Below are 27,089 nucleotides of genomic sequence, written 5' to 3' on the forward strand. Positions count from 1 at the left end.
ATGTATGTATGTATGTATGTATGTATCAGTGGTGAGTTTCAAAATTTTTTAGAACCTCTTCTGTAGGTGTGGCCTGCTTCGTAGGAGTGGCTTGCTGGCCATGTGACTGGGTGGGAGTGGCTTGGCAATCATGTGACTGGATGGGCATGGCCAACTTGTAAAATGTGGTGAAACTCACTTAACAACGCTCTTCCTTAGCAACCAAAATATTGGCTCGGGAACTCTGGCATTTGAAGCACGCAAGTCTTAAAGCTGTCAAGTTACAAGACCCTTGCACCCCTAACCCTTTAGAAAAAAACCCTAGAGGTGTTCAAACTTGACAACTTTAAGACTTGTGGACTTACAACTCCCAGGATTCCTCCTCTCGCTCTTCATCTTGATGTGCGGACATGCGGGGGGAGGGAGCTGGAACCGGTTCTAAATGGCACTGTAGATTTGTGGAACCTCTTCTATAGAAGAGATTAGAACTGGCAGGAACCCACCCCTAGTGTGTGTGTGTGTGTGTGTGTGTGTGTGTGCGCGCGCGCAGGTCTTGGTGTATTCGGGTCTTTTCCTGGGTAAGATTGAAAATATCTTACATACACACACACATACACACACACACACACACACACACACACACACTTTGTTTAAAAGACTAAGCCTAGGTAATAATATATTACACACACAAACGTGTCACAGTTCTGCCAAACATTTACATTTTATTCTGCTAATATTAGTGGAATTCAGCAGTCTGCTGTATCTTGTCTTCTTAATATGCTACTGAACAGTACCATTAGAAATAATATTGTTCAACATATTCACTACAATCTGAACCCTTTTTTATTTTTAAAAGCTTAGGAAAAAGCAGACTCTGTCTTTAAAATTTTAATATATTACGTTCTGAATGTCACATTTTGTGCATGCCTCAAGGCCACATCTGTCAATAACAGCGCTGTTTTTAGTGGAACATTTAGCATGTATGTTATGACAATGGTCTATATGGAGAACTCAGTAATAAAATACATCATATACAAGCTATTCAGAACCTAACTGAAATGATTTCTTAACTATTGAGACTATCCAAATCCACCACTTTTTAGAACAGTTTGTATATACAAATCTGCATTTGAAAATCTGCAAATTTTTAAAAAGGTAAATTATAAACACAAATAAAATAACTAATTTCTTACTTAAGGTTGGTCAATGTACTGTATTTCTTTTAAAATTCTGTACAATGATATAATTTGTAGGAATGTTTATTAAATAATTTTTAAATATAACTTAATAAGGTATAAAAAAGTAGAACAGCAGAACAGAACAGAACATAATAACAGAATTGGATGGAACCTTGGAGGTCTTCTAGTCCAACCCCTGCTCAGAAAGGAAACCGTATCTCATTTGAGACAAAGAAGTATCAATAAATATAAATAAATATCACATATTTGTCAGAAAACTATAGAATTGCACTTTACGTATCTACAGTATAACATTATTCCAGGTAAAAGCAGTAAGTGGTGAAAGGTCTCCAAATGTTACAATTTGAATTCATTCTTACTTACTTGAATTGTGATTGTATTTATAATTAAATCCCAATAATTCAAAGAATCCCTCTTTGAGGGTAATGGCAATGTGAAAAATAAATAAATAATAATTATAACTTCAGTTTTTTGAAAACTTTAGGCTAAGATATTAAAATACCCCAAAACATTCACTGCGGTAGTTAAGGCACACTTCTAATCTAGTCAGTTAAATGTAATATCTTTGGATGCTTTTCCCTCAGTGGTACTGTTGGGTTGATACAATGGTATTGCTATGTTTGCATATTTGCTCAGACTTGGAAACTGAGGTAGAAATGTATGAAATGTCCCATATATCAATCACTTCTGAAAGGTAAACAATCTCCCATATAACTGCAAACTATTCCGCCTGCTTTATATGGAAATCGTGCAGTACTACTATACAACCAAAAGTGGAAAATGTCTAGAACTGTAGCCAAACTGCGTACCATCACAATGACAATTAACAAGTTTTGGACTGGATTGTCACACCAAGTGTATCTAATGCAGACATAATAGTATTTTGGTGGGTGCCATGTAATGTATTTTTATCTCCTGTGTGTCTAGCATTGTATATTTTACAGGGTATTTTAATTTAAAAAATAATCATATCTGAATAGATTACTAAAAGCTTTTTCCAAAAGGAACAAATCATTGCCTGAATGCCAGAAGTCTAGGTCAGCCTTTCAGAACCGAAAAAAAGAAATCCCAGTCAATTCCTCTTGCTGAGAAAATAATGAGAGGCCCTCTCACGCACAATGAAAGGCTAAGTAGATATCTTGATATATGAAAATTTAGGCATACTATACATACATACATACAGTACATACATATATACATATATACATACATGTATTACTAACACAATGACTTATTATCAGCTCAAAAAAGATTGTTTTCTCAGGTAAATGTGATTTGAACAAGTCATTGCATATTTATTGATTTTCATTTGTTAATATGTCTACCGATTAGGGAAAAATAGTTTTCCTATGCCAGAAAAAATAGAACATACCATATTTTTCGGAATATAAGACGCACCCACCCCAAAAAAAATTGGCCTCCCGAAACCCTGTCCCGTGCATCCCGTTTTTCATAAAAATGGATGGGCAGAGGGTTTGGGAGGCCTGTAGAGTGCTCTTGGGGGCTGGGGAGAACAAAAATGAGTGAAAATGAGCCAGTCTTTCACAAAACAAGGGTGTTTTTGCCCTCCCAAGTCCCCAGTAACACTCTACAAGCCTTCCATACTTTCTGCATGCCCCATTTTCTGTGAAAAAGGGGACATTTTTTGCTTGTTTTTGCCCTCTCCAACCCCCAGGAGCACTCTACAGGCCTCTCAAACCCTCTGCACTCTCCATTTTTGCAAAATAAAGGGCCTGTTTTTGCAAAAAAAAGGACCCATTTTTCGCTTCCCAAACCTCCCCTACATCACGTTTTTGCCCTCTCTTTCACAAAAAATGGGGCATGCAGTGGGTTTGGGAGGGCTGCAGAGTGCTCTTAGGGGCAAAAACATTTTTGTTAAAATTTACCTCTTCAAAATCTTGGTGTGTCTTATACACCGGTGCATCTTATAGTTCAAAAAATACAGGTACATTAAAAATCTGTTCCAGTGCTCCTCTTATGCAAAAATGTTAATTACAAGGCAGAAAGAGGGAGTCTGAATCTGTTCTGAAATGATGCTTTTTTCTCTGAGTGCACTGATTGTGCAACATGTCTAACTGATGCACCTATGGCAAAACAAGAAAAAGAAGAGAAAAAGAGCACGTTTCACAATTTTAAATCAGGGAAAATATGTTTTTTTAAAACATGGAAATTGCTTCTGGTAAAAAAAGAATAAAAGCTCCAGATGGCCTTCAGTTGAAATTACAGGTAAGAGGTGAGTCCCTTTATTTCAATGAAAGTTAAATTCACCCAACTTAGCTAGAGTTCATCTGATTTTCCTATGCATCTGTTCTTCTGGTTCAGTGCAGGAAGGACTTAATGATAAAAATATGTTGTGGATCCTAATTTTCTGGTTTGAGTGTTATCTTTATTCTGTAAGGCTATTCTACAATGTTCTGACTGAGGCAAATGGGAATCCACAAATCTATAAACATCCCGCCATTAGACGCTTTTCTGAGACAGATTGTTCACAATATGTAGAACCGTACTGTTTTTCCACATTTGTAGCACACTAAAAAAATGGCTACAATGGAACCAATTATACTTTATATAAAACGACATGATGGAGAGAATATGGATTTGTTGACCAACCAGTTTGCCCTGAAATCAGAGTGACCCTTGCAATCAGGGGTGGGCTTCAAAAATTTCAGCAATGGGTTCTTTGCCGGTTGCTAGGTGGGCATGGATATGGTGGATGTGGCCTAGTCGGCGTCCTGCACCAAGGGGGGGACGACATTTTTGCCTTCCCCAGGCTCCGGAATTTTCCTCAAGCCTCCAGGAGAGCGAAAATGGACCTTTTCCTGGCCTTCCAGAACTTCCAGGAGGCCCATTTTCAACCTTCCCCAGCCTCTGCGCGGGCCTGCACTTACCTCGCATCCAAAACAGGCCGCATGGGATGGGAGGGGAGGTATGGGCATAGCCAGCAAAGGATGGGATTTGGAGGTTCTCCGAACTGACTATAACATTAGCTATGGGTTCTCTTGAACCCAGGCAACCCATAGCAGCCCTTCCCTACTTGCGATCATACTGTAACTGGTTGCTCCATCCAAAAATGTGTATATATAATAAAAAGATTTGGAGCTTTATAGAAGAAATGTTGCGAAAGTTTGAATTTGGAGATATAGCAATAGCAATAGCAGTTAGACTTATATATTACCCCATAGTGCTTTACAGCACTCTCTGAGCAATTTACAGTGTCAGCATATTGTCCCCAACAATCTGGGTCCTCGTTTTACTGACCTCAGAAGGATGAAAGGCTGAGTCAATCTTGAACCAGTCAGAATCAAACTCCAGACTGTGGACAGAGTTAGTCTGTAATACTGCATTCTAACCACTGTCCCACCAGGGCTCATAATGAAATATAATGATAAAACAAGAAAATATTAAACATAATTGTTACTTTTCTAATCAAAATTACTCTCCTGAAGCTGCTTTTCTTTATGAAACCCCTCAAGTAGAATCATTTATATGTAATATGGATTACAACCTATAAAGACTCAGTCAATAAACATTTGATTTTTAGTCTATGTGTAGAATAAAATTAATGCAGAATATTTATTAATGCAGAATACTACTAAGCAAAGTATTAACCACAATTCTGTTAGCCACCCAGTACTGAATAACTGAAAAAATAGCAGCTGCTATGGGCAAGAATCATTATACAGCTATCTCTAAATTGGATATAAAAATATGCAGAATAATACATAATTTATACAAGTCATTGCTGCTTAAGTTTGTCTAATTGTCCACATAATATTCCTTATGACTGATAGTGAAATAGCCAAGTATAACTTGAAAAATATGTACTGGATATTTATAGTTTAAATCAGTCTTTCTCATCCAGGTACCTTCTATGTGAATTGGACTACAGCTCCCACAAACCCTGGGAGTTTCCAAAAGCCAAATTGGGTAAACAGCTCTACCCCTTTTTCTGATTAAAAACTACACACTATGCATAATAAAAGGCAGCACTATTGTAGTTTTCAGCCAAATTATTACGTGGCACATTAGGAATAAATATATATTCATTTGCTCTAAAACAATTTCCTACTTGCATTCCTGGGAAGAGGAATTTACATATCTGTTGTCTTTCTTTTCATATGCCTTTTCTCTTTCCAGCTCATCTGTAATCTGTTTAATAATAGGTAAATGTTTACACTGAATAATTCTAGCTTATAGTTACCAAACATGCAGCCCATGATTGGGAAGTTAAATGCTTTGGTAGTAGCTTCAAAGCTAAATTGCTTGTGACTTTCTTTAAGATCTGTGGAAAGCTAAGAGGTTTTTAAAATGGGAAGATTAAAAAATCAATAGTAGTATAGCCTTTATTGTCATTGTACAAAATAAATAAAACAAAATTGGTTTTGATAAAGAATCAATTGATTCTTTACCAAAATTGATAAAGAATCAATAAATAGAAATCATCAAATCAGATGTGGGGGGAAATTATTGAGAAAAATCATTTAAGGAATGAGGAATTGGTGGACATAAGCCTCTTGTTGAGAACTAGGAAACCTACATCAGTGAGACACAGGATCAGAAATGTACATTCGGAGAGACAGGGCTGTTGAGACACTTTGGTGTAGAACAGTCACTGTGGAGAGGTTGAGACAGTAGGATGATGAAATGAAATTATTATTTTCTTGAAACACAAAAAGTTTAATACGAATCTTGTCAATGAAATAAACACTAGATGTGCACTTGTGGACAAAAGGCGAATGCAGGAGAAAATGCCAGGGAAAATATTATCCAGGTACCAATAGATTTGGAGAATCAAAAGACAAGCTTATGATAGTAGAAAGAATAAACATTCCCCTACTTTAGTTTCCCAAGAGACAAGTTAAATATAATATTATGATCAGAACTTCCAAACTATACACAATGCTTAGTTTAGACATTCTGCTATCTGAGTGGAATCACCATTGATGTTTACCTGTTGATAAAACTTTGCTGCAACTCTCAGATATGCGTGTTCCTCTTTCCTATATACAATGTCACCTAAAGGAAATTGATTTACTGTGCTGGCACATAATATTATATAAAATCAATGGAATGTACCGTAAACAAGAATGCAATCTAGATGTGCATTATAGCGTATTACATTAATATTCAGCTCTTCAGCCAAAATACTTGTGACTAAACACATTGGGTCCTCTTATTTTAGCTTTTAACAACTCTTATTTAGCTTTTAACAAGTTAGAGATTTGTTTGTTCAAAGTGATGACTAAGTTAGAATCTGAATCTTCATTTCTACATTCAAATTTATCATACTCATCTACTTATTTACAACTCTTCTCAAAATTAATATGCTGTTTCTATTACACAATTTGCATATATAGCAATAGCAGTTAGACTTATATACCACTTCATAGGGCTTTCAGCCCTCTCTAAGCGGTTTACAGAGTCAGCATATTGCCCCAAACAACAATCCGGGTCCTCATTTTACCCACCTCGGAAGGATGGAAGGCTGAGTCAACCCTGAGCCGGTGAGATTTGAACAGCCAAACTGCAGAACTGCAGTCAACTGAAGTAGCCTGCAGTGTTGCATTTAACCACTGCACCACCTCGGCTCTAAATATATGCTAAATTTGATGTTATTTCAATCAATTTCTCTGAAAAACCTGTTAATGTGAAGGTGGTGTAAGGAAACAATGCTTGGTCCATTATTCTACACAAGCCTTTTCCCACCTTCTTTAAATGCAATAAACTTTTACTGTGCTCCATCACAAAAAATTCTGAATGTTGCAATGAAACTAAAGTATATTTGCATTTAGAGTATCTCTACAACATTCTCATACTATGTTCAGTATTCATGTTTTCTTGTAGAAACAAAGTTCTAAGATACATCTTTGTATAGCATGGTAGACAATTGTCATGTATTTTTGACAAATAAAGGAGGAACTATTCTTGTGTTAAATATAATAATACCCTAGAGATGTACAACACAAGCTTATGCATCTTAAATAGCCATTTTCATTTCTGAGTCTAAAGTGTATCCTTTAAACCTATGTTTGTATTTCTATTATTCCCCAGATGGTACCTGGGCAGGAATACTGCCATATTGGGTACATGTATTTTCTATTTTTTTATATCACTACACAAATTAGCCCTGAAGGATTCTCTAAAATGTCAGGACTTTATGTGAAAAATTAATTCAATGTGTATTTTTTTTAAAAAAAAACTGTGATTCTTGAAGAATTAGAAACCAGAATGAATGATCCATTCCACCTTTCTATATACAGTACATTAGCATTATATCTGTTGGATTTTCTTACCATTCTAGATAATTATGATACAACCCAGGGGTGAAATTTAGCAGGTTCTGACCAGTTATGGAGAACCGGTAGTGAACATTTTGAGTAGTTCGGAGGACCAGCAAATACCACCTCTGGCTGGCCCTAGAAATGGGCGGGAATGGAGATTTTGCAATATCCTTCCCTCAGGGATGGGGTGGGAATGGGGATTTTGCAATATCGCCGGGAGTGGGAGGGAATGGGGTTTTTGCAGTATTCTTCCCCTGGCCCGCCCACTAAGCCCACCCACCAAGCCAGGCCCACAGAACCGTTAGTAAAAAAAATTGAATTTCACCATTGATACAACATAGAACAGAGGTTTTGCTGCTGCTTCTGAAAAACTTTGCTATTAGGGAAATTGTGGTGATGGCTTGTGTGTATTTTCTATAGTTGAACTTACTGTTATCCATCTTACACAAATCCAAATGATACTTTCCCTCATTTAAATGTTGTTTCAAAAGAAAGTATTGGAATCACCTGCCATTAATGGTAGAGAAACATCCATGGCTATGAGAAAATCAAGAGTTAACATATTTGTTACATTTGCTTATAAGTAAAGCAAGGCATATTAATAAGAGACTACAAAACAAAATGCTAGTCACCCATGTGATGTTCTAATATTGTACCATTTGTAGAAAAAGCATAAAAGAATTCTAATTCATATTATTTATGTCCTAGTCAATGTAGATCATCTGATTTTTTTAAAAGAAATCAAAATTATTATTCCATCATAGCCAGTAAAAATATTACATTGTATTGTGTTGAGGTGAGTTGTGTGCATTGCATTGCATTGCATTACATTTCATTATATTATATTATCACATTAATATCTAACATTTGTAGATATATTCTCTCTCTCTCTCTCTCTCTCTCTCTCTCTCTCTCTCTCTCTCTCTCTCTCTCTCTCTCTCTCTCTCTCTCTCTCTCTCTCTGTGTGTGTGTGAGAGAGAGAGAGAGAGAGAGATTGTAGATAGATTCCTAACATTAGTGTTTTGGAATGAAGATATTCTCAAAGTCATGTAATGCTATGTTTTGTGTAAGGAACAAATAATATTGTGAGACATGTATATGTAAGGCGTGTCAAATTTTTCAACTTTCAATTTCCAGACAAAAGTTGTGACATGCCTTGGGAATTGTAAATATATTTTGATTATTTCAATATAATTTAGATGTGTTTGGTAAGTAACTATATAAATACCATAACTTTTTAACATTTTGTTTGTTTCATTTACATACATATATATGTTTTATATAAAAAGTTATAGCACTTGAAGATCATTTTTAATAAAATGTATTAGATCATAACACCATTTTGATCTTTGGTATTTAATAAGCAAACGATATGTATGAGAACAATATCCTAAAAACATTAATGCAAAATTTCTAAATATTTACTATCTAAATGTTATTTTGTCATTTACTGTTCTTCTAAAGTAACTCCTTTTCTAGAATGTTATAGGCTTTAAATTAACATGCAACATTATTCAACAAAGAAATATACTTGAGCCCTACTATAATAATTCTATATGCTTATAAATTCTTAATGCTATTTTAATTGTGAATATTGAAATATGAAGATCTCATCAGATAAACATCATACATTAATGTTTTACTGGACCAAAAACTAAATATTCCTTCAGATTTTTATTCTATTGTTATGGTATACATAGCAACCTAATAAAAATAATTTGTGTTCCTTTTTTTTTTAATAAAAACTCTATATATGTACATTTACTATATAAGAAACCTTTAATCTGAGATAAGCATGGGCCAGCATCATAAATGAAATACTTTGCAGACTACTATTAGTTAACAATCGTTTGCCATTTTTTCTGTAGTGGCATTCCTGTAGATTATATTCATTATAAAGTTGTTCATTTGTAATTAGAATCCATCTTGACACAGCCAACATAACCAAATATCTGAGAAATTATAATTTCTCAGAATGTAGCTGAGAAAAAAATTAAGCAGTATCCACAATTTAAAGGAGTGAATTTCAAAATGTAAAAGTCTGCCTTTCACAAATTATTGTTATGTGTTTATTAGATTAATTTACACCTCACAGCTGCATCTCCCAATAATGTTTACAATAAGAAATTCATATTTTCCTCAAGCAGTATTTTCAAGATATCACTTGTCATTAAATATAATTGTACATCCAAAAATTTACAATAATGACCTTTAATTAAACTGGTGACCATTACAGAGTTTCTGTTGCCCTTTGCGGGTCTTAATTATTAGTTGTATCCAGCCTATTGCACCACATTGATGGTTAAATTAAATAATTAAACTGTATCACCACAGGAAATATCACATATTTGTATGTTTTCATCAACTCCTTCAATGTTCAATGTTGAGGTTATATATATATATATATATATATATATATATATATATATATATATATATATGCGCAACGGTACACTACTATGCAAGGCTATATGAAAAAAATGTAGCTTTTATAGGAATAATCGTTAAGCATGATGAATGTAAATGAGCTGGTTTTTTATGCATGGCTGGCAAAAGTGCTAATTAAATAGTTGGTATTCAAGGCTAGGCTCGTTCATTGTTTAGTGACATACAAATCCAGCGATGTGTGCCAGCAGACATTTTAAGTTGAATGTTTTCCGTTCTACAGGCTTTGTCATGAAATGGTGGCACCATGATGACAATCCTCGTGTAAGCAAAACACTGAAATATGCTTTAATAATGTTTTAGCCATGTAGCAACACTAGTCTAGTTCCATAATGAATTTTTAATTTCTTCATATGAGGATGTTCCGAGTTATTGCTGATGCATATTAAATCATATACATGAGTCATTTTCTCACTAAATTTGCATAAAATGCCTACATGCTAATGCACCAAATGGAATTGACTATATATGGTAGAGTAAATATGCCCTTGCAGGCATGTTGCAATCAATCTCCAGTATTTCATTAGCAGCTTAAACAGGGTGGGGTCAGAAAAAGAAGCAGAAGGAAAAGAACGGCTGTGTTTCATTCCTATAATATAATTGCATGATAGTATGGTGATTATATGCAAAGATTAGAGTTTGTGTGCCTTTTCTCTTGAAGAATGTAATGAATTGGATTTTCTGAGAGCTGCAATGCTATTCATCGATGTCAGCAAAATTCTGCATTTTTGATACTGAATACAAGATTAAAATGATATTATTCTTCAATATTTTACTAGTGTCTGTCCTGTTTATGTTTGGTCATTGGAGTATAGATACCTGTCTATCCAAATGTCTGTCAGCTTTTTTTTTTACACTCAAGTGTTATTTCAATAACTGATTCTGATGAAAGAAGTTCACAATATTTATTAATTATATCTACCTCAAATTTATACATTATGTTCTATTCCATTTTATTTCAAGCAAATGAATGCCATGCATCTTTAACAATATTATTTTGCCACACAACCTGGTCACATTTAATAAAGATTACTCCACGATAGCATTCCAGCTCTTCTTTTTAGCCGGCCAAAACATGTTTATATGTTGTATGGGGGCCATAATTTAAAAATGAATATATGGTTTACCCTACAGTAATTTTAAATTAGTCTTGATAAATAATTAAACAATGCATAATATATTATTTTAATGCAGTGATTTTATAAATCTGAGTGGTATTTTAACTACCATTATAGTAATTTATTTATCACTATAAAAATCATAATCCCTGTTCAAAATCCAGTGGACTGAAGAGATATCGGAAAGGCAGCTATGGGTGTTGTAATGATGAAGCATTAAACTGACATCACCATATAGCAATATCACTTGTAAAATGCTGAGACCTCTAATACCACTGTATTCAATTAAATTTGTTTAAATAATAAAATATCTGACTTATTTTTTAGTATAGTGTTTCACTATATTGAAACAAACTGCTAGGTAGAAAACTGATACTCTTTCTATGATACCAGATCTAAACTGTACTCAATGACTAGAACACATTGAAAATAATCCACAAACCAGTTACAGAAAATGCGTAAATATTCATGAGAAAAGAAAACTGGATTTAAACCAGATGAGATACTACTGAACTATTTTTTTTAAAAAAGAAAGCATTATAGTTAAAGCCAAGGCCCATGAAAAACATTGATATAATTAGAAATAAGTCAATGGATTCTCATTAGCTATCGTAAGTCATATTGTGAAAGTTTGGAGTCAATACCTATCTCTTTTAATTTGTGTCATATATAGGAAATAAAATGTGTGTGTGTTTGTGTTTGTGTGTGTGTGTGTGTGTGTGTGTGTGTATCACAGCATGTTAAGCTTTTATACATATGTGAAGCTTCATAATTATTCTTTTCTGAATCAGCCCTTTTAGTTTAAATTTTAAAATCTTTATAGATTATACAGTGGCATGATTCAATCCAATACTGTAAACCAATATTTAATTTTGCCAGTTGCATCATCTAGACTACAAAATATTTAAGTTTACTTGAATCATTCTCATACCTTCTCTATTTGTCTCCCACTTTTTAACATGTAGGGGAAAAATGTTGAAATCAATTGGTTTGTTTTCAGTGACATTCTTAGGATGGCACAACAATTATTTAAAAATCAAAGTATCAGCATATTTGCCAGTTCAGCACTATAGAATTTATCTGAAGCAACCAATTAATATTAATATTCCCTAATAAATCATTTCCAGAAGCATACATATTGTATTCCACAACCAGCTGTAATAAATTAAAAGCAGTGGGCTTTTTTCACAGAATAATCTTGTTAAGTGTAGTTTTCGATTCATTTCCACATAAGCAAATAGCCTCTTAATGAGTGATCGAGGAACTTTTAGTAGAAGCCATACAATAATTACTACTGTCTATTTATTATAACTGATAATTTTAAGAGGCTTTTTCCCCATACCATTTTTTTGGATATATTCACAATTATTCATGATCATCACAAGGCTAAAGTTATTTTTGCAGATAAATGTAATCTTTCAAAGCAGAATCATCTCCAAGAGACCAAAGGAAGGTGATTGTCTTATAGATTCACCCTATGACTAGTATTCTAAAAATAACTATATTGTGGTATAAACCAGACTTTGGTTTCTTGGTGTTAGTACTATGCATAATAAACAGAGCATTCCATTTTTAATTTAATTTCTATAAATAGAATCATTAGAAAACAATACAAATTTCTAATATAACAATGGATTTAAAAATTGAAATTTCAGAATATTTTTAAATTTTACCAAAATACTTCCATTCTCTAAATACTTTATTATCATTACTTATCATTCCTTAGGACATGGTCTCTTCAGAACATATTGTCTTTTATGAATATTCTAATAAAATACGGTAGAGGTTGATTCAAAGCAAAATGGTTTACTAATACACATAATAGAAAAAATATTTTTATATTGGCTTTACACTTAAAAAGAATTCACTAATTTCTTTCCCTCTGTCTTACACTGTATTTAAACATGAGCCTTTGCCTGCATAAAATGAAGATGTAATATTATACATTATATTAATCTTCCAATATTGACCACTGAAAAATGATCACTTGGGATTCAATCTGCAACCATCCAGATCCATTGGAATTTTTCTACTGATCTCGACTACATTTTAACAATCTGAAACATTGTGGAAGCAAATTACAGTATAATCTTTCTTCTAGTAGATTTATATTGATGCACTAAGCAAGATATTGATGCATTTATATTATTTTTTAAGGGAACTTGATTTACCTGCTTCCAGTTTACAGATCAGCCAGGGTCACAGTGTGCCAAACAATACATGGTGTTCTAATACAAAACTATTGAACAAATAAAAAATGAATGTATTTTCAAATTGTAAAATGAAGAAAGAAAAAAGGCAGACATTTAATACGCCCACATTTTTTTTATCATGTTCTAATTTGCTAAGAACAAAGGCCTCTTATTTTACTGACAGCATAAATGAATATTTGCATGCATATATATTTGGATGTGTGTATATTTAGCCATGTACACATGTACAGATACCTTAGGCATGATTAAAAATAATATTGATCTCCTAAAATGAATCACTGTGAAATGAAGAAGAGAAAAAAGAAAAAGAAGGGGAATAGAGAGAAACAGTAGGAATTAGATAACTATGCGTCTTTTTTCTGTCCTTTCTTCCTTCCTTCTTTCTTTTCTTTTCTTTTACACTGTACAAAAGGAGTTTTTTCTCAGCACAAAATAGATAAAGTACCATATGTCTTTAAGAACATGAGCATTTCAAGGTTCTAAAACCTGGCCAACAAAATAGAGATGTTGGGTTTTTCATCAGCTGACTACAAAGGCTATTAAAGTAGCTTTCTAAAATATATCTCATCCACTGCCTTTATAAAAATAACATTGCTTGGTTCCTAAGCATTAGTCATTAGAAACAAAATGGTGTCAACAATGGTAGTGCAGCATTTATTTTGGCAAATGTATGGATGCATTTTTAATGTGAAAAAAAATTCATTTTAGATTATGATTTGCCAAGCGAGCCTACTAAAATGATTGCTGCACAAAGTCATTGTAAATGTTATGCTCCGAATCTAGTTTTCTTTTTTAACCACAGGTCAAGGTCTTTCCTCCTTTTCAGTCCATTAGCAAGGAAGAAATTCCAGACCGAGGTGGGTGGATTTAACTCCCAGTTGAAAAGTTAAGATGGTATCATTACTTGAGCACAGCATGGTTTCTTTGTAATCCTCTCTGAAACTTACAACAAGTTTAAATGTCCATGCATGATGTCATTAATGGGCTTTAGGAAATACTTCAGACACCAATTTTGAAAGCTACCTCTGAAAAAGTCCTACTGTATATAGCAACGGGGCTCTAGCTAACTTCAGACAGACAAAGCTAATTATATATTTAGTTCATTGATTGATATGACTGCACACGCAACATATGATACTGTTCAGTAAAGAAGTGTGATAAATAAACAATAAAAATATCAATACACAATAAAAAGCCCCCAAACATAACTGGCCTATGGCAGCATATGTATCCACATTCACAGCTGCCCCTCAAAAATGGGCTCACTTAATTTCCTGGCCCAATACTCAGGAACAAGCCAAGTGTTTAGAGGCTTTTGGAAGGCCATCCAAATATAGGGATTAAGCTGTTCCATAGGACAGGTGCAATGACTTTGCAATGAGAGAAGAGGAAATTGCTGCTTTCAGTGGACCAAATTATAAATGTTTATGTTTGCTGGTATATTCTTCAAGTTTAGAAACATGTATTTTAGATTTTTGAAAAGATCTCCAATATCATTTCATTTCTATTTAGGCTACCTTAGATATTAATATATGGAACTAAAAGGAACTACCTTATGAAACTACAATTATGAAAGTAAAATTCATTTCTATATCTGTCATATCGCATTTTAGAGTGGGATCCTGAGGATTATGGAAGAAAAAGAAGGCAGAGTAATGAGTAAATATGCAGAACTGTCATACAAATCCTACATCTGCCAACTCTTGCCTAACAAAACTACATTAATCCCTATAAAAATCAATCAACAGTGCATCCATTTTTGCTTCAAGACTTCATACTGCACAGATTGATACCAAGAACCAATGTAATTCCACCAAAGTAAAAACAACTAAATAAAAGATATATGGGTGGGAATGCTGTCCTTTTTCCTCCCTACCATGCACCAGAGAACATTATTTACAACTAGCTAATCATAAAAATCAATAATCACCCATCACTTTTCAGAAGAAAATGTATAATAACAACTGAAAATAGTCTTTATGTGATCTTCATGAGAGGAGTTGTAGATTCAGTGACTGGGGTTTGTAGCAGTAGTAGTAGTGGTAAGTGGTAGCAACTCAAGATGGAAAGCAAACATTACATGAATCGCCTACATAAAGACAAAAAAAAAACCTGGCAACCTGAGGGCATGCATTAAAAGCTGATGGAGATGAAGATAAGGAACTTGGACATAACAAGAATGAGGCTGCTTTGCCCTCACCAGGCAGAGCCCACGCCAGATGGAGAAGAGCGGGCAGGCAAGCCTCTGAGCTCAGCCACCCCATCTCCCAGGAAACACCAATCACTGTTCGTGCCTGAGAGGCAACTGTTGCTTGTCATGCAGCAGCCTGGTACTGCCCAGCGTCCTATCTGCTCACTGCCATTGCTAAGCCAGCAACCGCTGCTGCTGCTGCTGCTGCTGTAATAGCCTCAGAAGACTGACCCTAAAACTCACAGGGGTGAGTTGATGGAGGACAACATCTTTTGAACAAGTCTCTGCAGAGGGACCCACATCCAAATAAGCTCATGTTAACGAGATGGAAGAGTTTGTTTTCCTTACTTCAAAATACAATGCAAAATAATAATTGGGTTTTTTTTTTAAAAAAAATCCAGCACTGACACATATCTTTTTCAATCTCGGGTTGCTCTTTCAATCCATTTTGGCAGAAACTTGCCTGCTCTTAGCAGTCTCAGCTCTAAAGCAACAAGTGCAAGAATTCAGCAGGCCAGCTGCCTGAGCCTGCCTGCTGCCTTCCTGTTCTAAATGATCTTCAGCATCTTTCATCAAAGGACTGCACTAAGATCACATTGCACTGTGCTAGTGAACAATCAGCATGGAGTCAGGCTCAGCAGCAATAACAGCAACATGGCAATGTTCCTGCCCAACCAATCCCTCCTGGTGGCTACCCAGGAGAGCAGAAATCCATACATCTGCAAAGTTTTTGTTCCCGAGCTAATGGCTCTTTCTTGTCAATTCTGCAAAGGGCCTGAAATGAATCAAATGTTGGGTTCATCTCTGGATAAATTCTCTCTTGGTTTAATGTGTTGAGAAAGAAAAGGAGGAGGAAAGGAAAATTTACAACTGAACCACAAAGCTACTTCATTGAAGGACTTCATTATAAACATCTGAGATTCCACTAAAGCAGTGACAGTAAGGTAGAAACCTCATCTCTTTCTACCTGAGGAAATCAGATTGAGTGGATGGAACTTACTTCTGAGTAAACATTATAGGACAATGTTGCACATTTATTTCAATCAACTTAATAATAAACCTGTTAATGCCTTCAGTTAAAATGTTCAGTCTTGGTCAAAAGTGTTGAGAGTATTTTTAAGAGTTTCTTCAAAATGTCTTGAAATATTAAACCTGCTAATAATTCAAATTGATATAGGAAGCACCATAATCAGAACTCAGGGATTATGTAAATGAGGGTTATGAAATGTACATCATGTCAGAATTTTGAAATAACAATGGACTGGAACCATTGGCTGTAGTAATCTCAATTTATTTGGCAGCCAATAGTCCACATCTAGACTTGTTTAGATTAATGTAAGTTTTTATTTTTTTAAAAAATCAGCTTGCATACTCCAAGTTGGCAATGAAATGCCTTTTTTTTCTTAATATCACTACCTGTTTTATGTCTGCTTTATAATCTCCATCCATCATGCTATCACAATTTATTAAGAGTTTCATGCCATACAAAAAAATTCCAGTAGATCCAACACTTCATTAACAAAGGAACACTTATTAACAAATGCAGTGAAATTAAAAGAATTAATGAAGTGCTTGATTGGAAAAAGCCATAATGCATCAGTACAAATATCCCTTTAGTAATTGTAGAGGTTCATATCTCTATCACCTTTTCTGCCCAATCCTATATTCTGTTTTCTGAAGGTGGGAAGGCGGGCCAAGCACTATTGGTTTGAGAGAGGAAGAAACAGACTTTTTTGGTTGTGTGTTCAATATGGCTCCTTACAATAGCCAAACACCTCCATTATTACCCAGGTTTGCTTATTTATTATGAACAAAATAATATTTTATGCCCACAGCTAAAACAGTTTACTCCAATATATTAAGTGAACTCATGATGATTTGAGGATTATAATCTATGATGTGTACTCTGGAAATTTAATAATTAGTTTTTAGGATGTATGTTTATTATTGTCACTGTAGTAATGAAAATGTTTATATTAACAAAACAGTTCAAATTTTAACAAGACATTTTGACTTATCTCATAATACCTTCCTCCCAGCATTACCCAATATATTTCTGTTCATTAAGTACTCAGATTTATATTGTTCACGTTGCCAAGATATTCAAGAAAAGTGCTTGTGATCATTGACCTGCATTTTCATTCTAAGATAGGGATGAAATGAAATGACACTAACAAAATAATGGGCAGAGTAAGCATGACACCACCATCGCAAGGTGCTTAGCTTTTTTTAAAAACAAACTATTTCACATGTTAGGGAGATCTATGAAGTCTTTTCAATAAATCTCCCTCAGACTAGGTTGTAAATTTAAATTTGTCAATATCCAAAGAGAAGCACCAAACGCAACAAACTGAAGAGCTAATTATACCAGAATTGTATCAGAATTACAAGAAGTTCTTGCTGGAATACCAATTGCTGGAGGTACATTTATGGAGTAAACTGTTTACACTGTTTGTTTATTTTCTGGATTATATGAAGAACAGTTTTACAACCTGAACCTCTCTACAAAGGATTAGTCTAGCTCTACCAAACTGGGGGATGGGAGTTTGCTTGTCTAAAATAACTTTTAAATGAACACTTTTTAGTGGTTGTTTTGTTATGTGGTGCATTGTACAGCCTAGCAATGATATTAGTTCTAGTGTGGGAAAATATTATAATTGAGATCTGGTAAGTTATTTGCAGACTTCAAGTTTTTCTTTACACTGTTCTGACATTTAGCATAGCCCCAGTGAGGAAAACAATACTGCCATTCATGGCTCTAGACGTAGGTTTCAATCGACTTAAGCGGGCACAATGAAACTTGGTCATTCACTGGTTACCCATATTGTGTTCTCAAATTTTCTCTCAGCAAAAGTATAATGACTCAGTATTGTATGGCCACATAGACAAGGGCTCAGAACAAGAGACACTAGTTTTGTCTGACGGTGTGAGAAAGTCGTGAAGGGATCTTTTCTTCCAGATGGTGTTAAATTCAGCTGCCTTTTTAACATTGGCCTTGCACAGCAATCTGCTGCTCCCTTTTCAAAAGGAATAAGGCTTGGTTCCCACTAGTTAACATGCATACTCACGCAACCCTGCAACTTCACTCCCACTGTTTTACAATGCAATGGTATGCTAAATAAATTTGATCTGGGCTCTTCCAGTGTTAAAGCTAGCCTTCAAAGGACTACTCAGATTATACTTCTTTAGATTTAAAATTTATTTTTCAGGCTACTTTGAGCTCAAAGGAAAGATCCTGTTGTTAGCAGTATTATTATTTTGAGAAACATATCATAAAATATGAACTTAATGAACTCCCCTTAGAATTGGTAGAAGTTGAATATGTAAAATGCAAATTAAAATTATCTTAATTTGTACAAGTTTTGTGGAAGAGAAATAATAAATAATAAAAAATAACATTAAAATGTATTTTATTGATTGATACTCATGTAACATTAGCATGGTACAAAACAATTCTGATGTGACAATGGCTAACACAGAATTATTATCTCATAAAGAAAAAAATTAGGTGTGTTTTTTCTTAACAAATTTACAAAAAAGTCAATGATGTAAGTAAAAAAAATATTTAGCAAAGTAAAAATAATTTTGCTCCATTTCATGTTTTGGCTAAATAAAAGACTCCCCTTCATAATATCTTATTGCCTTAATTAAGCTTCTTAACAAAAGAAAACCATGTACTTTGTAATGTAAATGTTAATTGTAGTAGACAATAGGCTCTAGGTACACAGCACCCCTGGACATGCAGTAAAGAAAAAGCAGAATGACACTTAACAATGAAAGGTTGGTTGCACAAACAGAACTTCTCAAGTAAACAAACAAAAAACTGTTCACTGGTCTCTGCAGTCATAAACTCTGGCACGTGCACAGCTACCATGCTTCTCAGGACCTTTTATAAACAGAGTACCTGCACAGTTCTCTCTTCCAAACTCTGTACAAAGAATCACTATCTAAACTCCTTAAAATGTAGCTGCTGTAAAAGTATTGATCTCTGAAGGTCTGCTATAAAAATTATGTTTTATGCCATTTGATATAAAACAAAAAGACCAAGTGCATCTCATTAATGCATTTAATTCTTTTTGATCACACACATGCACACATACACACAGAGAGTGTATGTTGTATAATTTCAATTATGCCTTTTGTTTGGAGGAGATTAAACCAAAATTGGGTTAAGATGTCAGTTCAGTGTATATTTGCTTGGCAGCAAGGATTCCTCAATGCATATGGCTTCTGAGTAGCTTATCAAGTAAAAAAAGTTCCTTTGAGCTGAATTCAACTCTTAATGGCTTAGTAGACCAAGATATAACCCACAATAAGAAGGTTTGAGGAGTCTGCATTTTAATTTGTGATAGATGAGGCATTTGGAGTTAACTGCTCACTGTGTAATCAAACTTATTTAAAATTTACATTTATTTACCGTTCCAAAAATTTCAGCAAAGTACAATAACAGGTTCTAGATGGAGGGAGGAGGGAATGTTGTTGAACATTTGCTAGGCCAAAACCTGTGTTGTGCATTTAACCAGAAAAATAACTTTGCCTTTTACCACTTCTTTGCTTTCTCTTTCTCTTTTCTCTGTCTGTAGAAAATGTCTACATGAGAAGCAAAGCTATATTTTATTAGCAGAAGCTGAAAAAGTAATGATAGAGCTAACAGCAACAATCTGCAGTTCCAAACAGTTGGGGTCCCCCTCTTGGGTGCCTGCAGATGGCTGTGGGTGGGAAATGCCTCTACTTTCTTAAGGGATGGAGATGAGTCTGTGGTGCACTTGATGTTTTTTTCATAGGGAGCCCCCAGCAGGGCTGTTTATCATAGGCTGCCGGGCCATAGCATGGCCACTTGCCCCTGAGCGTGGGAATAGGAGCATCCAGCCGTTCACATCTCAGGCATTCCGTTTAACGGAATCAATTAGGCAAGACCAGACCCTCGGATTTCACCTCCCCCTTTCCTTTTATTCTGGGTTGTTTTTTTTTTTTTTTTTTGGTCAGGTCTATATACGTCCTAATTATTTCAGTTAGGGATGCCAAAGCAGTTTCCTGGATAAATCTGGCCATCCTTAAACAAGAAGAGAGGAGGCGCACACACGTGGGTTTGGGAGTTAATGTCACTTTCATTTCCAATGCTACCCACAGAATAAGACACAGACTACTTTTTAACATTTTGACAAGGGGGGGAGGCAATCGCGTCTCCATCACGTCTTTCTGCTTCAGTAGCTTCCTCAAGGAAACCCTCTAGGAACAGAGAAGCATCTGTGCTTGCATTTTGAATAGGAGACTGGTTTCCTTTTTCTTCCGTTTTTTTTAAATCAACCATAAGCTGCCTCCAAGCCTCCTGTAACACAGACACACAGAAACACACATCTCCAATTTTGTGGTACTCCTCCAAATCCTCAATAAATATTAATGTCACCTAATGCCATACAAAAAAAAATGTGCTTCCCCATTGAAATAGCAATACTCTGAGCAACACTCTAAAACTGTTAAGCAGATCTCACAGAGAAGAGAAACACAGACACACATCTATTCAAAAATTGTTAAAATTATCTCTGATTCACACTAGGCCACAGCTGTACATTGCAAAACCTCCTTGACATTTTAAAAGTGCATTAAAGGTTTCAGATCCATATAAACACCTAGAAGCAAGTCTCATTGACCTCATGGAACTTATTTCTGAACAGGATTAAGCAGGAAAGAATCAAATTGCATTTTTAAACAGGATCATCTTTCATCGGCCCCTCCCCACTCCTTCCCCATAGAACAGCTAAAACAAAACAAAACAAAAGCAAAACATGGACATGCATTTGTTTTACCATGAGTACAATATCCTCTTTGCAGCGTATGGTTTATTCTTCACCATCTTGTGCCCTGGTATCTCCTACAGATATGTCTCTATCGATACACAGGTACATATGTCTTTGACACAGGCACGTCATTTCATTCTTTTTCTCCCTCTCTCTTGCCTTGATCTGCAGAAATGTGCCATTCAGTTAGCATCCTTGTTAGAGCTGGGCTTTTATTGTCCCTTGTGGGAGCCTTTCTTGCTTCTTGAGCAGCACGAAGATCATGAAGGAGTTTTTACTTTCGGTTATCTAGCTTTATGAAGACCAACACACTCATACAGCTAGATAACCAAAGATAACAACTCGCTTCCCTCATACAGTTTGCAATGCTTTCAGCTTGTCCTCACTAGAATCCAGACTGTTTCCACAAATAGATTTTTCCAAGTCGACCTTGCGTCTCAAAATGCTCATCCTTTTAAAGCCATCATGACCTGTTACAGTCTGTGGGAGCTATGCGTGCTCCTAAGGCGCATCCAGAAGATGTTATTGCCTTCAAAGTTTTACTCCAAACTTTTTTTCTTTCTCCTTTCCCTTCTGTCTTTCTTTCTTTCTTTCTCTCTCTCTTTCCTGTGCACGCTCTCTCTTTTTCTTTCCTTTCAATCCAGTAATTTCCCGCAGCAATGGACCAACTATTCATCTGTTAATATCAGAAAATAAAACCAGCTATTAAGGTGCATCAAGCTGTTAAGAGTGTGAAGCATCCATCCCTCCACAGGCCTCTATTTGCATTGTAAATTGCTTCATTCTCAGGAAAGGGTCTTTAACCTCTTATAAAGATGTAAAGCCATCGGCGATATTTCCAGCGCAGAGAAAGGAAGAAGATGGGGAGGAGAAGGGAATCCCATTTCAGCAGGATTGGCAAGATGACGGTGCCGTGCCGGTGCGGGTGGTGCGAGGATTCAGCTCTGCCTTCTGCTCTTTTTTGAGGGGGGGGGGGACTATGCATCACAGCGCCCTAAACATTCTTATTTTAACCAAATGGTGGCAGCAAATATCTTGCGGGTTTGGTTGGGGAGGGCTGGGGGGGGAAGCAACCTGGCAGATCCACGGTTTCTCCGGATTCCCAGAGCTGGGCATGAGAAGCTGCAGTCTTGTTGGCTTGCCGCTGCTGCTGCCCCCCGTCTGAAAAAAGGAGAAAAGGGCTATCATTGGTGGGCTTGAAGTGCCCAAATGTGGACCAGCCCAGCAAGGTCAGAGGTCCTGGACAGCAGGGGACCAAGGTAATGATGGTGTCACGAGAAATTTCAAGTACACCCGGTTATTGATATGCATGAGAGATTCAGCAATCTGAGCCCTCCGCGCCAGCAATGAGAGCGGCGGAGGCGGCGGCAGCCTTTGGATCCCGTTTACCTCTCCTCCCAGCCAGCGCTGCATCGCCTTCTCTAGCGCTACCGGGAGAAGAGAGGCTGGAACAGACAGAGGTTTCTAAAGCCCGCGGCCTTTTACCTTCCTGGTTGCTAACGCAGATCGCTCTAACGTCCCAAAGATTGGAAGGATTTTTCGCTCGCTCGCTGGCTCGCTCAGGCATACAAGCATGTCAGGCGGGGGGGGGGGGCAAAGGGGGGGCAGAGAAGGAAGAGAAGAGCCTTTTGCCTGCATTTCTCCTCTGATACGACTCTGCGTGTGCTGTGCACGGAGAAGAGATGCGGGACTGAACGGGGCTGTCCTTGGGCCTGTATTTCAGGGATTGGGAATTGGCGCTGCATTACGCAGCGAGTCCGATGTCACTGCACAAGAGCGCTCGCCTGCCTGCCTGCCTGCTGCCTCTCTCGCGCTTTTATAAATGGCTCTACTTCTGACTCCCTTTCCGGGGTTGCGCTGCGAGCCGCCTCCGCGAGGATTGCGCCGCGGCGCGCCTGTGCAACGGAGCCAGCTCGGGTGGCAATTGGGGCTGGCTTGCAAGCAGCGGGCTTTCTCTTTGCTCGGCTTCAGCTATTCTGTCGCGCGATACCCCCCCCCCCCAATCCCTCTTGCACACAGACGCGCCACTCTCGCCTGCCTCTACCCCTCCCACCTTAGAAATGCAACACAGGTAAACATGCGGCCGGGGGGGGGGGGAGAGAGGGACAGGCCAGCCCCCCTCTGCCTCCATTCATAGAGGTGGCCTTAAAAAGCGAGGAGCGGGAGGAAGGGCACTTGGGTTGGTTTCTCAAACTTCCTACGTAGCTAAGAAGAGAGCCAGGGTGCCCCGAGTAGAACTGGAGGAAATCATTAATGTTCCATCCTCAGGCGTGGAAATGTATTCTGTGTAATAGTTGGACTTGCAATGATCACCTCCTAATTTCGAAAAGGTGAAAAAAGAAAGCTGGGGGGTGGGTGGGGCAGACATCATCCTATGAATTATGTAGCCACGTATTTGGGATACATCCCCTCCCCCCCAGTGTAAAGTGCAAACATTAAGACACCCCCCCCCTCGGTTAGAAGGGAAACGAGGAATCTTACAATAGGATATATTTACTGTTCAAATTAATAAAAGCACTCAAATGGCTAGATCATGCTCCAGGTAATAAAAGATTGACATTTTGACAATTCAGTAGGACGATGCCTGCGTTCCCTCCTTCTCTCCTTTGTATAGGAGGAATTGGACCTGTACTGTTGCTGCTGCTGCTGCCGCCACACCACCGTATCCTAACAATCTGAAATCTCAATTGTTTAGAGGATATTCTTCTTTGGTGCCCTACACTAATCGATAGCTCTTTATCACAACTGGCTTTAATCCCACCCACCCCCTTTGACATGTTCACATGATACTTATGGAATTGCCCGTATATACTGGCATCTCTCTCCCTGCCATGAGCTGCAAAGCAATCTCATTGAAGGCTGAAATATAGGGGAGATTGTGGAAAAGGGATAAGCATTTACAACATAGACTGTTTAAAAAAAGGTAAATAAAAATGGTCTAATTATTGTCTAAAGTTGGATATAGTCACATACAGGAAAAAGCAAAACAAAACAAAATTATGATAGAAGAACGTCCCATATTAGTAGAAGAAAATGTTGTCTAAATGTTCCCAGTATGCCAAACAAGATGTTTTATAACCAAATGGAGTCAAAACACTGCATTTTTTAAAATAAAGTGCCCTTCCTATCTTGATATTTATGCACAGTGGGACCTTTGTCACAGATAAACCTAGTTAATGGCATCATCTTATGTTGTGTGAGTATACCTGAGCTGCAAGGCTTGTATTTTGCCATACTATCATCTACAGCTCCATAAGTACTACTAGGGTTTTGACCAGCTGCTGGGCACCAATATATTGAAGAATATGGAAAGACTGATCACGTGGGGCTGTCTAATGAGCATTTCTGAAATGGCAGGTATCACAGAACAAAGTCTTCTTCCTTCTCTACCCCCACCCCATCCTGTTATTTTGAAAAAAACAAACAAAAGGCAGCAGTGTGTGTGTGTGTGTGTGTGTGTGTGTGTGTGTGTGTGTGAGAGAGAGAGAGAGAGAGAGAGAGAGAGAGAGAGAGAGAGAGAGAGAGAGAGAGAGAGAATGAGAGAATGAGAATGATTAGGCATGTACTGTATTACACAGACCAGATTTGGAAAATGGTGGGGAGGGGAATGGGAATATAGTCAGCTAACATGTGACTCTCTGATCTTAGGTTTATATGGGTGTGGCATTGAAATCAGCATATCAAAGTGTGTATACATAAAGAACTAATTATATTTAAAATGATATTAGTTCAAGAGACATTTCTAGTTTTACTATTTGATTTTCCTTTCTGATCCACTACATTCACAAGTGGGGCTGGGTGGGAACTATTCTGTTCCTGCATCTATACTCTTTCCTGATTTTGTTGGCATTTGTATGAGAGCAACTCTCCTATTACTGAAGATCAAGATATTGCTTTTCTTCACCTATATTGTTCTGCAAAGTGTCCTATGTGATCCTAGTCCTCATGGTGTGAAAGCAGCTAACTTCACAAGTATGAACATGCTGATAAAAAGTGTTTCCTGTGTCTTAGTTGGCAACAGATCTAAAATACCTTCACAAAGCTAATAGCATTTCTATTTTATTCAAATTTACCATGAAGTCAGTGTTTAGCAAAATGGCCAAAGAGGACATAGGTGTAAGTCAAAATAAATACATGTTGTTTCTTTGATGTTGAATACTTATTTGTACATGCATTTTACTTTTCTTTTTCAGCTATAAAAACAAGGGAAAGGATGAGCCTTAGACATGATGCCTTTGACATCACGAAAATACTTGCCATACATTGATGAAATTGTTACTATTATGAGAAGTGCTGGAAAGTTTTACGACCTCTATCATATATATATATATATATTTTAAAACTCACTGAAAATAGTGACATGGTCATTTAAAACCAACCAGCATTGTTGAAAGAAATTGCATGCTAAGAATCATAGCAACATGTGCCTGTTCATCTCTCCAGTAAAATTCTCTTAATAGCTTGGTGATTCAGATGTGATTGTTTTGTTCACTTGTTTTCTAATCTCTTTATAGATGTCCAGAACATATTGGCATAAAAGCAAAACACCCATCAAAGCTTCTTTGGAATAAACAGGCCTTCTTATAAGAAAGCTGTTTCGTCAGCTCCCCCTTGGAGAACCAACATTCAGTGATCTGGACAAACTCCTCTGCAGGAATGGTGGAAAAATCTGTTTCTGCTGCTTTCAAGCTGCATTATAGTTACAAGACTGATGGCCTTTTTCACCCCTTCCCTACTAAATGCCAAGTTCATATTAGATTCTTTCTCAAAGCCACAGCATTATCTATATTTACATATCTGAAGTTTCACTGTAACGACTTTGAAAATAATAAACAAAGAAAAAACACAGTTCTACTATTTATGTGATTGCTGATTCTGCTGTTTCTTCTCTAGCGGATCCCACGTATTCCTATTATTTCCTGATACATAATAGCAGGCTGCACGTGTGGGGCTGAAAATTAATATATAATAGTTGCGACAAATGCCATTTGTAAAACATCTCTAAGAAGCAAATATTTTCCTCTTTCTGTTGCTAATTGCAGGGATACAGATACTTGCAGAAATTTAAACTTGCTATTTTAAAAAGAAATTACCTTTTTGTGTGATTGTCATTCCATGTGATTATCTCTGGAAGTCTGTCTCTAAAATTAGATTAAAAGAAAAAAAGAGAAAGAAGGGAATAGTCATTACAAAACAAAAACAACTTAAAAATGCACTGAAGAAAATGTAAATTTAAAGGAAAAATCTTAGCTTTTTAAAAAAAATCTATATTCAAGACCATCATAATAACAGAGACAAAATTATACCAACCAATTGACTACGTCTGTGAGAAAAAAGCACCAGGAATTGTTCTTGCATATCTTCAGTGGAAATTAATGAGCTGGACAAGATTATTATCCTGATGTCCTAAAATGGTCCTGTGTATTTTCATAGATTTTGGACAAAACAATTTCCCGCTAGAGTGTGTTTCATGGCTCTTATCTGGTAACCAAAACAAAAACTAGCATTTACTTAAGATATCCATCTTTTGTACAGTAAAAGGGGGGGGGGGTATGCATATGTGCTGTTTTGTATTTTGGTACCTGAAGAGTTAAGTGTTTCATTTTGAACATAAAACAAATCTTCAACAGTAAACTCTTCAACTGGGATGTAAAGCTCAGAAATTGAGGATAGAGAGATCAAATGATTTAGATTATGAAAATGCTTGGATTCTGTGGAATGGTCAGCTGGAAAGGCCAAAGAACCTACATTTACAGGTTGAAGGCAGGTCTTTCTTGAAAAAAGGCTGGAGGCTCCACCTAGCCACCACTTTCAAAATATGCAAAATGAGTTCACTCAGGTTTTCTAAGCTTATGAGAGACCCCA

The 27,089-nt window shown here is 36.5% G+C and overlaps 1 long non-coding RNA gene across 2 annotated transcripts in view; it reads right to left on the reverse strand.

Annotated features, from left to right (window-relative positions):
- Positions 1 to 27,089, reverse strand: part of LOC106540307 (uncharacterized) — a 149,354-nt gene that overhangs the window by 98,404 nt on the left and 23,861 nt on the right. For both annotated transcript variants that reach the window (XR_015696676.1, XR_001312863.2), the window contains one exon: positions 26,318 to 26,365. This is a non-coding gene — a long non-coding RNA (uncharacterized LOC106540307). The remainder of the gene's footprint in view (positions 1 to 26,317; positions 26,366 to 27,089) is intronic.

Source organism: Thamnophis sirtalis, unplaced genomic scaffold (assembly GCF_051295495.1).
Source record: "Thamnophis sirtalis isolate CommonGarterSnake01/CBP01778 unplaced genomic scaffold, rThaSir2_p1.2 scaffold_5, whole genome shotgun sequence".
Classification (NCBI taxonomy): domain Eukaryota; kingdom Metazoa; phylum Chordata; class Lepidosauria; order Squamata; family Natricidae; genus Thamnophis; species Thamnophis sirtalis.